The sequence below is a fragment of the Microcebus murinus genome, chromosome 1 (genome assembly GCF_040939455.1).
Source record: "Microcebus murinus isolate Inina chromosome 1, M.murinus_Inina_mat1.0, whole genome shotgun sequence".
NCBI classification, from domain to species: domain Eukaryota; kingdom Metazoa; phylum Chordata; class Mammalia; order Primates; family Cheirogaleidae; genus Microcebus; species Microcebus murinus.
The window spans coordinates 163,372,958-163,386,462 of record NC_134104.1 but is presented as its reverse complement, the minus strand read 5'-3'; the positions used below and the strand labels follow the sequence as shown (position 1 = coordinate 163,386,462).

The window sequence follows — 13,505 nt, the reverse complement described above, 5'->3', positions numbered from 1 at the left end:
CAGGCTCACCATTGGCAGGCGGCGGCAGTCTCTGGGCTGGTGTCCGCAGGTCTCTCCACCCGCTGGGGAGCCCACCAGCAGTCCTGAATGCAGGGGAGGGGAAATAGCAATTCCACCTACCCTTGCCGCTGGTCTCCGGGCTGCTCCGGTGGTCTCAGCCTCCAGTTCTCCTCCGCAGCCTCCTCCCGTGGAGTCTCCCGGGGTCTCAGGTACCCCTCCTTCTGGCCCTTGTCCACTGTATGCTCGTCTTCTTGCTTCTTTCCTCTAGTTTCTGCTAGAATCTGTCTTTTCTGCAGAGACCCTCTGTCTGGCGGTGTTATTCGTCCACCATCTTGCTCCGCCCCTCTGTTTATCTATTCATGCTACTCTCTTTTTTAAACACAGGCAATTAAGCCTTATAAGCATAAGACATTGTGCTTCTTTCAAGTGCCATGCATATGGGAAGAAAAAGATAAAAGGGACAAAATTTAGTGGAAAATGGCCATATTACTAATGAATAATGCAATTTCTCCTTTGGGCTCAGAAACTATGATGGCCAGTGGCCCAGTATGAGTCATACAAAGTCTCTCTTCTCTGTCCAGATCATGGGAATAACCTAATCCATAACACAAAACACTATCCAATAAATGAAGGCTTTAAGTGATTGGGGTGATTGGGAAGAGAGTTTAGTCTTTTCAATATTACATAAAAGGAAAGATGAATATTTTGTAACACCCACAACATTTGATGTATCCCTCTCAGTTTTCCCATATATTCCTCCTCTCTCTCCCCAAATAAAACAAATCCTCTTATTTGGAATTTTAAAAAAGTAAGTAAATGAAGTATAGGTGATATTACCGACTCATTTCAACAAAAAACTGTTAGGTGATAATCTGCAGTCTTGGGTACAAACAACATTATGCTCATATAAGGAGGAAACAATGATTTGTAAAGTGTTAGCTTGGAACAGTCATTCTTGGAAAAAGCCCTCACAATTATTCTCTCAGATAATCTAAAACAGTAATTACTGCAAGTCTGTCCAGTATACAGACAGAGGCAAGACTGGATACACTAACTTCACATAACTCACGGTGGCATTTCCCATGTGCTGACACCAAGGAAGAAAAGGGACTCAGGGCCAAAGCCAGCCCATGGTCTGCACCTGGGTGCCCCTGGAAGCCTCTGACATCACACAGCTGCCCCTCAGCTAACAATGCCTGGGACTGGGTGTGAACTGCCATCCATTTCAGAGAGGGGAAAAATGCTTTAGCTGTATCCTTCCCTGTGCAAATGGATAGGATTTTGTAAGAAAGAAACAATCTGATACCATGATATTGGCAGACCAAAGGAAAGCTTTGGGAGGTGGTAATTCTACTTCAGGTTTCTCTAGTATTTTGCTGCAAGCAGACAGGCACCTTTTCAGGGGTCCAAAGCACACAGAAGTGTCACCTTCTGTAAGACCCCAAAGTCTGAAATTCCCAGGAAATAACAAACATCTCATTTCTCCATCTTGATCTTTTAATTCTCAAAGATTTTTACAACAACTAGCATTTAACACAAGCCTTTTTTTTTTTTTGTAAAAAAAGCAAACCCACTAGAAAGATGAGCATCCCCCCTTGATGCAGCACGTGGACAGTCACCTAGCATGTCCTTCAGGTTCTTCATGAGGGAGCCCTTCTTCAGGCTGTTCTTCTGCTCCACATAGTTGAACAGCACATAGCCCGCCCTGTTGGCCACATTCCTCACCCAGCACCACGTCTTGGAGTCCTCCAGCAACCACAGGCACTCATTCTTCTTGATGGAGTTGGAGCTCCTGGTTCTGCTGGGCTGTGTAGTCCCACTTGGCTATCACAATAACTTCTGAAATCCTTTTTTTTTTGAGACAGGGTTTCTGCTTTGTTGCCCAGGCTAGAGTGAGTGCCGTCGCTCTAGCATCTAGGCATCAGCCTCACTCACAACAACTTCAAACTCCTGGGCTCAAACGATACTACTGCCTCAGCCTCCCGAGTAGCTGGGACTACAGGCATGTGCCACCATGCTCGGCAGATTTCTTCTATATATATTAAAAATCTCAGCAGAGAATTGTAATTGGGGACTTTACTTGTATAAAAGGAACACATGAAAGCTAGCTGTTGGCCACCTGCCAAGGCCGGAGGTCATAAGCCTGGCCATGGCGTGCTGCGCCAGCCTAGATGTGGCTCTTGGCGTCGATCCCTCCTCGCCGCCCACCACAGGCTTGGCTGCGGTGGTGGTGACCCTCTCCTGGTGCCCAGTGCCCACCTCCCTTCTCTTTCATTTTTTTCTTCACTCCTCTTGTTTTTCCTTGGTTAATCTAGTCAAAAGTTTTTCAATTCTGTTTTCTTTTAAAAACTCAACTAGTAGTTACTTTGATCTTTTCAATTGTCTTTCTAGCCTTTAAATTTCTTGTTGTAATCTTTATTATTTCCCTCATTATGCTAACATTGGTATTTTATTCTTCCTGTTTAAGTTCGTTGGCGATTAAAGATAGATTTTATTTAAGAACTTTGGTTTTCTCTTAAGGTCAAAGGTTGTCATTTATAAATTTGTCCTAGTAATGTTTTTGCTGTATCCTAGAAGTGTTCATTGGTGGTTCTTCTAATTTCCTTTGTCTCAAAATACTTTTTGTCTTCCCTTTAGATTTCTTATTTGACCTACTGATTATTCGGGGTCATGGTTTTTACTATCCACATATTTTTGAGTTTTCCAATTTTCCTTCTGCTATTGATTTTCAGTTTTATGTCTTTGTGTTCAGAAAGAAAAACTTAATATACTTTTAATCTTCTGTAATTCAAGAAGATTTTTTTGGTCCAACATATGCTCTATTTAGAGACTATGTCATGTGTTCTTGGGAAGAATATATATTCTGGTAATGTTGCATAGACTATTATATGTATGTCTGTTAGGTCATTTTGGTCTATTGTGTTTTATAAGGACACTCTTCTTGTATTAGTGTTCTGTCTGAATGATCTACCCATTGTTTTAAGTAGGCTAGTGAAACCCCCTTTTATTATTGTATTTTTGTCTATTTCTCTTTACCATTCTGTTAATATCTATATATTTAGAGGTTTTAATGTTGCGTGCATATTTACATTTAATTGTGTATCCTCTTGATAAATTAACCTCTTTGTTATTATATAGTAAACGTTTTTTACTTTTGTGGCAGATTTTGCCTGGAAGCTTATTTTGTCCAATATAATTATAATCACCCCTGTACTTTCTTTTTGTTATAATTTACATGGAACATCCTTTCCCATTCTTTCACTTTTAGCCTGTTTGTCCTTAAATCAAAAGTGAATGTCCTCCTAAGTGGACATATAGGAATAACATATATTAGTCATTGGGCATATAGGAAGGGGAGGAGGGGATGGGTATATACATACATGAGTATGATGTCCATCTGGGGATGGATAGGCTTGAAGCTCTGACATCGGGGTTGGGGGAGGGGAAGGCAACACATGTAACCTAAGCATTTGTACCACCATGATATGCTGAAATAAAAAAAGTGAGTGTCCTGTAAGTAGCATATTTGGGTTTTTTAAAAATCCATTCAACAACCCTGTTTTATTCCATTTTCTGCTAACAGACCTCTGCTCATAACTAACACACTACTATGATAGAAAAAACCTAATCCATTCATTTTGCCCTCATGGAATAATCACTTCTTAAAGGTCCCACATCTTAATTCTATCATAATTAAATAAATTTTGGTAATTAAATTTTGCCAAAAATTTTAGAGGCAACAATCAATAGTAGCATCTTTTCATTAAATAATTTAGTCTGTGTAAAGGAATTATGGATACATAAGGTCTTTTCTTTTTAAATTTTTTCTCTTTATTTTTCAAACCATCTTACTAATAAATTGAAGTTGGCAAGGTCTTCTCTATAGTAATCTTGTTTTTCCTATCCATTTAATATTTTCATTATTTTCTTTGTTTCTTTATTAATACTGTCTTCTCTTATTTTTTATCTTGATATTTTGTTGGTATATTGTTTCTTTACTTCTCTTTCTTTCCTGTATGTATCATAGTTGCTTTTCCAGCGTTTTTAAGATATAAGACATTTTATACTTACAACAGTCTAGCTTAAGATGATAAAATTTTAACTTTTATGCATAGAAAAACTCAACAATTTTTCTCCCATTCAAACATTTTATACTATCTATGTTACCCATGACAACATTTTGTATTGTGTATATTTTAGTTGTCTATCTGTAGTCTTTTGGATCATACTGAGATAAATACTTTGTTAGGCAGTTCTTAGAGATTTATTTATTTATTTTGGGGAGATGATTACTGGAGCTTTATTAGTTTCTTTTATGGTGATCATATCTGACTGGTTCTTTATGGTATGGATACCCTTGCTTTCTGCCTTTGAATCTGAGGGAGCGAACACCTCTTCCAGTCATTTTAAACAAGTTTTGAGAGGTAAATACCTTTTTCTATTCAGTACAGGGCTGTTGAGTTTAAGATTGCAGTGAGGTCAGAACCAAGTCATATGACTGTTCCCGGGTCTGCAGTGGGTTCGAATGTTGGCAGACTTGTTATCAGGGCATCAAACAGTTATGGATTCTGGCTATTCCCTGGGAAGACATCAAATAGCATTCACGACTTCTATGTTCTCTATCACATCAAACAATAGTCAAGGTTTCTATTTCGTTCCACTGTTAAGATACATCCGTATTTTAAGTAACTGGCCAATTTTTCTCTACTTAAGGATCAATTGATAAAATAATTCATCTTTCAGATTTAGAATGTTTTTCTTACTTTAATACACAAGAAAAATGCTCTGATTAAAGATAGTATACTTACATGCAGCATTGTTTTTTGATCCAAACACAAAAAACATCTTTAAATTTTCTTAATGCATTTCACATTTGCCATAAAATTTTCATGGAAAAATTGATGTTAATCATATTCACCTAAGATTGAATGGACTCCCATACTGCTGATGCAGAAACAACATTTCACGTATTTTCATATAAACATTACAGATGAAAGCATATCATCAAATAATTTAAGAATTCAATTACATTAATATTTTCTTTTGAAAAATTTCAAATACTATCAAAGCAAAGTACCCATGGAATATAAGTATGCCTGTCCAAATATCAATGTTGTTTCTGTTCTGAAAAATATGATCAGAGAAATTTTCTAATTGCTTTGATGTCATTATTCTCTACAATTAATACTCTGGGATAATGTAAAATCTGAAAGTGTGCGTTAGTTTTTACTTGTGTGAATGCCCTGACTTAGACTTAATTTTTGGTTAAATACTTCTGCACATTTATTGCACCTGTAAAGTTTCTTTCCCTGTGAACTCGCTTGTGATTTCTAAGTTATACATTTGGGACAGAACTCTTTTCACATATATTACATTTACAGGAGTTCTGTAGTATGAATTTTCTGATGTTGTAAGGTGTGAACTACAGTAAAAGATTTTGTCACATTCTTCATGTTTATAGGATTTCTACCTAGTATGAAGTCCCTGATATTGAGCACTGGGTAAAGGCTATGCCACATTCATGACATTTGTAGGGTTTCTCTGCAGTATGAATTTTCTGATGTTGGCTAAGATGTGAACAACAGCTAAGGGCTTTGCCACATTCATCACATTTGTAGGATTTTTTCCCCAGTATGAATACTTTGATGTAGAATAAGCCTTGAACTATGCTGAAACTCTTTACCACATTCTTCACATTTATAGGGTTTTCTTACAATGTAAATTTCCTGATGTGAATGAACTAAGATTTGAATTACAGTAAAAGGCTTTGCCACATTCTTTACAATTGTAGGATTTCTTCTCCGTATAGATTTTCTGCCGTTTAAGCTGTGAACTCTGGTTACAAGGTTTGCCACATTCCTTATGTTTCTAGAGGTGTTCTTCAGTGTGGATTATGTTATGTTTTCTTAGATTGGGTGACTGACTAAGGTACTTTATCACATTTAATTCGCTTGGAAGAGTTTTCTCCAGTATGAATGCCCTGATTTTGAGAATGTTTCTTGGACTCGGCAAAAGTTTTTACATATTCATTACACTTGTAGAAATACTCTTGAATGTGGAAATCCTCATGGCTAGTAAGTTTTAAACATGAATGATGAACTTTTTCACATTTTTCACATTTTTTACATTTGTGCTGGATCTCTGAATATTGAGCTTTCTGATATTTTCTATAGCATGAGACTGGGTCCAAGGCTTTTTCAGTTTTATTGCATTGATAATTTCTGTCATCAACATAAATATCCTGGTAATTATTTGTAGTAAAGTCCTGGGAAAAGGAAATGAAAGTTTTATTGAATATGTAATGTTTGTCCCAATTATCTATTCCCTGATATTGATTAAACATTGATAATTAGGTAAACACCTTACCATACTGATAAACATTGTAGATTTTGGTATAAGATGGTATTGTTATTTTGGGGTTGCAGACTATTAAAGTATTAATAAAGAACTCATCAAATGGATCCCATTCAGAAGTATCTTTTTCAATTTTAAATCTCTGGTCTTCAGAAATGTTTGACTGAACACTTAATCCAATCCTGTATCCAAAGTCTTGAGTTTCTCTGGTACTATTGCTTCCTTTAATATATAGTGCTGAAAAGAAATGCAGATACAGTGTAATTGGCATACCCAAGCCAGTGAGAATAAAGAACAATAATTATTACAGCAACAGAGAGACCAGAGAATACATGGAATTCATCACGGAAGGTATAGATTAAAGGTTTTTAACAAGAAATAGGCAAACCTTCTTAGTGAGAAAACATACAGGTCCTCCAGAGATGACACATCCTGTCAACAGTTTCAAGAAGTGACTAAAATGTCTAGTGTGGCTGGATGGTGCTAAATTGCCCCTGAACAAAGCCATTCTTTAAAGGATGGAGTAGGTAGCCTTTTATCAAAATTACCCAAATCTCATTAAAAATGAAAAGAAATCAAAGAAACAAAAATATACTCCAATAAAGCACAAAAATAAATATTCAAGTAGCCCTAAAGAAGTTAAGTTCTATGAGGTAATTTTAAAAGCATTCAAAATGTCTGTCTTAAATATAATCTATCAGCTCAATGAGATCACAGACAACTAAATAAAGGCAGGAAAATAATACATAAAGAAAATGATATTATTTACAGAGATTAAAATGAAAAAATTCCACAAACAGCCGGTATGCAACTGAAAAACAAAACGACTGAATTTTAAGATTTACTAGATAAGGTCAATGATAGACTTGATGTAGCAGAAAAAACACATCTTCTTGATAATAGGCCATTTGAAATTATACTCAAGAGAGGAAATAGAAAAAATATTAAGAGAGCCTAAGGGACTTCTTACTCTCAAGCATGTTAAAATATTCATAATGAGAGCTGTGTAATGATAAGAGAGAAAAAATTAGCAGGGAGCTTACCTGAAAAAATAATGTCTAAGAACTTTCTAAAGTTGAGGCAGAAAATATCATAAAACTTAAATAAGCTCCACCTACTGTAGGAACAATAAGAAGAGACCCCACACAAGACATATCATTATCAAAGATTTAAAAGTTACAAACAGAATATTTAAATCAACAAGATAGCTGTGGCTTGGCATGGACAAGCATTCCTTTAGGCACAAAGTACTCTTATAGGATGATCAACTGATTTTTTAGCAAGAAAACATTGCAGGCTAGACTGGTACAGTGTAATATATTCCAAGTCCTGAAAAAAATGACAACTACCAGCCAAGAACACCATCTCTGGTAAAACTGTCCTTTAAAAGTTAGATAAAAACAGGGGGGCGGAGGAAGATGGCGGACGAATAACACCGCCAGACAGAGGGTCTCTGCAGAAAAGACAGATTCTAGCAGAAACTAGAGGAAAGAAGCAAGAAGACGAGCATACAGCGGACAAGGGCCGGAAGGAGGGGTACCTAAGACCCCGGGAGACTCCACGGGAGGAGGTTGCGGAGGAGAACTGGAGGCTGAGACCACCGGAGCAGCCCGGAGACCAGCGGCAAGGGTAGGTGGAATTGCTGTTTCCCCTCCCCAGCATTCGGGACTGCTAGTGGGCTCCCCAGCGGGTGGAGAGACCTGCGGACACCAGCCCAGAGACTGCCGCCGCCTGCCAACGGTGAGCCTGTAGCAGACGTGGCACCAGATTCCCAACTTCCTCCGGGCACAACCGTGTGCACGGACCCGAGCCGCGCGGCAGGCACCATATTGCCTCCTCCTCCCCTCCACCAACCCTACCCGCGGCTGCCCAGAGAGACAATACAGCCATCAGCCGGAGGCACCTCCAGGGAACGGGACCTTCCCGTTTGGGACCCCGCCCGCCCTCCCAGGTGCTGCTGGCACCGTGTTCCCAGGAAAATGGTGCTGACTCAGAGGCTGAAAGACATAGACCCAGCTTGGGCTCCCTGTGGGTGAATTAGGACCGGAAATCCTCTCCCTGGTGGGGATACAGTTTGAACTCTGGGACCCAGAGGTCGGACCTGCAGACCAGATCCCCTGCACCGAGGGCTAGCATTGCCCGGGACACAGAAGGGTTATATGTGAACAGCCTACTGAGGTCTGTGTGCCTCCAGGGGCGGATCGGCGTCCTAGAGGGCAACCCTCCTCCCAGGAGGAGGCCGTGCGCCCAACCCAGGTGGCGTTCCCGTGCAGGGAACCTCCCCGCCAGCATCACAGTCCGGGGAGGCCTGGTGGCTTGTGGTCTGGCCTGCTGGCAGAGGCCCAGGAGTAGCTGCGGAGTTGGGGAGGGTGGAAAGAAGCGAGGCCTGCTGCAGACTGCGGGTCTCAGACAGCCCCACCCCCACACCCAGACTTTCTGGCTGAGCGGGACCATTCCAGCCCTGCCCTGACAGCTTTCCCTGGAAGCAGAGAACAGAACTTTGACCCCTGCTAATGGCCTGAGGGCAGGCTTACCCAACCCCCCTCCACCCAGAACGAGAGCTGATAACAGGACTCAAAATCAACACCATAGCCTGTTCCTCCAAGCAAACGCCACCTACTGACAGGGACGGCATCTTGCACAGCCTTTCCACGGCACCCACTGACTCAATATACAGGGAGTGGTCCAATTTCACCCACAGGCACCGCCTAATGCCTCAGAAACTAAACAAGGTGTGTGAATACCCAAACAATAACCTAAGAAACAACAACTGATCGACATGGGAAGAAATCAGCGAAAGAACTCAGGAAATATGAAGAACCAAACGGAAAACACACCCCCAAAGAGGAGCACCAGCCACCTAGAAACGGACACCGACCAAAATCAGGCAACCAATATGACAGAAGAGGAATTTCGTATGTGGAACATAAGAACACTCACCCAGCTGCAACAACAACTCAATAACCAACACCAAGAAACCACAAAAAGTCTCCAGGATATGAGAAAAGAAATAGACACATTGAAGAAAAGTGTAACCAACTCCTGGAAATGAAGAATCAATTCAAGGAACTACAAAATACAGTGGAAAGTCTCAAGAACAGGGTAGATGAAACAGAAGAAAGAATCTCAGAGCTTGAAGATAACACCCTCCAATTAAATAAATCAGTCACAGAAATAGAGCAGAGAAACAAGAGAAAAGAGCAAAGCCTACAAGAGCTGTGGGATTATGTGAAGAAACCTAATGTGAGGGTCATAGGGTTACAAGAAGGGGAAGAAGACAACACTCAAGGGTTGGACAAGCTGTTTGAAGATATAATAGAAGAAAATTTCCCAGGCCTTGCTCAAAATCTTGATATACAAGTTCAAGAAGCTCAGAGGACTCCTGGGAGATTCAACGCAAACAGGAAGACGTCACGACATGCAGTCATCAGACTAACCAAAGTATCAACTAAAGAGGCCCTTCTAAGAGCTGTAAGACAAAAGAAGCAAGTAACATACAAGGGAAAGCCAATTTGAATAACATCAGACTTCTCTAATGAGACTTTACAAGCAAGGAGAGACTGGGGCCCCATTCTCACTCTTTTGAAACAAAACAATGCCCAGCCTAGAATATTATTCCCTGCAAAACTAAGCTTCGAATATGAAGGAGAAATAAAAACATTCTCAGACAAGCAAAGGTTCAGAGAATTCACCAAGACAAGACCAGCCCTACAAGAAGTACTTAAAACAGCGTTATGCACGGAACATCATAATAATAACCCACGAATATAAAAACAACCAAAACCCAAAGATATTAAAGGCCAGATATTACAATGGCTCAAGACAGAAATCATAGCAACAACATCCAACCCAACAGAATGAACAGTAATCTACCTTACCTATCAGTTCTCTCAATAAATGTGAATGGCTTAAACTATCCACTCAAGAGACATAGGCTGGCTGAATGGATAAAAAAATACAGGCCAAGTATATGCTGTCTTCGGGAAACACATCTAACCTGCAAGGATGCATATAGACTAAAAATAAAAGGTGGAGATCAATATTCCAAGCAAATAGAAGCCAAAAGTAGGCTGTTGTGGCAGTTCTAATTTCAGACGATTTAGTTTTTAAACCAACAAAAGTAGTAAAAGACAAAGAGGGTCATTATATAATGGTGAAGGGCACAGTCCAACAAGAAGAGATAACAATTTTAAATATATATGCACCCAACTTAGGTGCACCCAGATTCATACAGCAAACCTTACTGGAGCTAAGCAAATGGATTAATAGCAACTCCATAATCGCCGGAGATTTCAACACCCCACTGACGGCACGAGACAGATCCTCCAAACAGAAAATTAATAAAGAAATAATGGACTTAAACAAAACTCTAGAACAATTGGGTCTGACAGACATCTACAGAACATTCTACCCAAAATCCACTGAATATACGTTCTTCTCATCAGCTCACGGGACATTCTCTAAGATTAACCATATCCTAGGACACAAAGAAAATCTCAAGAAATTTAAAAAAATAGAAATCATACCATGTACCTTCTCAGATCACAGTGGAATAAAAATACAAATCAACCCTAACAGAAACTCACATTTCTACACAAAAACGTGGAAATGAAACAACCTCCTACTAAATGATTACTTCGTAAATGAAGAAATCAAGACGGAAATAAAAAAGTTCTATGAAGAAAACGACAATGGAGAGACAAGTTATCAACTCCTCTGGGACACAGCTAAAGTAGTTCTGAGAGGAAAGTTTATCTCCATAAACGCCTATAACCAAAAGACAAGAAGATGACAAATAGAAAATCTAATGAAACGACTCAAAGAGCTGGGAAAAGAACAGACCAACCCCAAACCCAGCAGAAGAAGTGAAATCAACAAGATCAAATCAGAACTAAATGAAATTGAAAACAGGGAAGCTATTCAGGAGATTAATAAAACAAAAAGTTGGTTCTTCGAAAAAATAAACAAAATTGACACACCATTGGCTAAGCTAACGAAAAGCAGAAAACAGAAATCTCTAATAAGCTCCATCAGGAATAAAAAAGGAGATATCACAACTGATCCCAAAGAGATACAAGATACAATTTATGAATACTACAAAAATCTTTATGCACACAAACTGGAAAATGTGGAGGAAATGGACAAATTTCTAGAAACACACAGCCTCCCTAGGCTCAACCAGGAAGAAATAGATTCCCTGAACAGACCAATCTCAACAGCTGAAATAGAAACAGCAATTAAAAATCTCCCTAAAAAGAAAAGTCCCTGTCCAGATGGCTTCACACCTGAATTTTACCATACTTACAAAGAAGAACTAGTACCTATCTTGCAGAAACTATTCCACAACATCGAGAAGAACGGAAACCTCCCCGACACCTTTTATGAAGCGAATATTACTCTGATACCAAAACCAGGAAAGGATGCAACAAAAAAAGAAAACTACAGACCAATATCCCTAATGAATATAGATGCAAAAATTTTCAACAAAATCTTAGCTAACCGAATCCAGACACTTATCAAAAAAATAATCCACCACGACCAAGTGGGCTTCATCCCAGGGATGCAGGGATGGTTCAACATACGTAAATCTATAAATGCAATTCACCACATAAACAGAAGCAAAAACAAAGACCACATGATTCTTTCAATAGATGCAGAAAAAGCTTTTGACAAAATTCAACACCCTTTCATGATACGAACACTTAAGAAAATAGGCATAGAAGGGACATACCTAAAAATGATACAAGCCATATATGACAGACCCATAGCCAATATCATACTGAATGGGGAAAGACTGAAATCATTCCCACTTAGAACTTGAACCAGACAAGGCTGCCCACTATCTCCACTTCTGTTCAACATAGTGCTGGAAGTCTTGGCTACAGCAATCAGACAGGAAAATGGAATCAAAGGTATCCAGAAGGGGCAGAAGAGATCAAACTTTCACTGTTTGCTGATGATATGATATTGTATCTAGAAAACCCCAAGAATTCAACCAAGAAACTCCTGGAACTGATCAATGAATTTAGTAAAGTCTCAGGATACAAAATCAATACACAGAAATCAGAGGCATTCATATATGCCAACAACAATCTAATTGAGAACCAAATCAAAGACTCAATTCCCTTCACAATAGCAACAAAGAAATTAAAGTACCTAGGAATATATTTAACCAAAGAGGTAAAAGACCTCTACAGGGAGAACTATGAAACACTGAGGAAGGAAATAGCAGAGGATGTAAACAGATGGAAATCCATACCATGCTCGTGGATCGGCAGACTCAATATCATCAAAATGTCTATACTACCCAAACTGATCTACAGATTCAATGCAATACCTATTAAAATCCCATCAGCATTCTTCACAGATATAGAAAAAATACTTTTACGCTTCATATGGAACCAAAGAAGACCCCGAATATCAAGAGCAATTCTAGGCAACAAAAACAAAATGGGAGGCATTAATATGCCAGATATCAAACTATACTACAAAGCTGTAGTAATTAAAACAATATGGTATTGGCACAAAAACAGGAATATTGACCAGTGGAACAGATGTGAGAATCCTGATATAAAACCATCCTCATATAGCCATCTCGTCTTTGACAAAGCAGATAAAAACATACGCTGAGGAAAAGAATCTCTCTTCAATAAATGGTGCTGGGAAAACTGGATATCCACCTGTAGAAGGCTAAAACAGGACCCACACCTTTCACCTCTCACAAAAACCAACTCACGCTGGATAACAGACTTAAACCTAAGATATGAAACTATTAGAACTCTAGAGGAAAAAGTTGGAAACACTCTCCTAGACATCGGCCTGGGCAAAGAGTTTATGAAGAAGTCCCCAAAGGCAATCACAGCAGCAACAAAAATAAATAAATGGGACATGATCAAACTACAAAGCTTCTGCACAGCCAAAGAAATAGTCATGAAAGTAAACAGACAACCTACAGAATGGGAGAAAATTTTTGCATCCTATGCATCCGATAAGGGACTGATAACTAGAATATACTTAGAACTCACAAAAATTAGGAAGAAAAAATCAAATAACCCCATTAAAAAGTGGGCAAAGGACTTGAACAGAAATTTTTCTAAAGAAGACAGAAGAATGGCCAACAAACATATGAAGAAATGCTCAACATCTCTAAT

General features: G+C 39.1%; 1 long non-coding RNA gene across 1 annotated transcript in view; it reads right to left on the bottom strand.

The window, feature by feature from the left end:
• Positions 1-4,751: 4,751 nt before the first annotated feature.
• LOC105865096 (uncharacterized) overlaps positions 4,752-13,505 on the bottom strand; it is a 35,841-nt gene continuing 27,087 nt past the window's right edge. Inside the window, exons 5-6 of the long non-coding RNA XR_012922151.1 lie at positions 6,367-6,591; positions 4,752-6,265 (exon numbers count right to left, since the gene is read on the bottom strand). This is a non-coding gene — a long non-coding RNA (uncharacterized LOC105865096). The remainder of the gene's footprint in view (positions 6,266-6,366; positions 6,592-13,505) is intronic.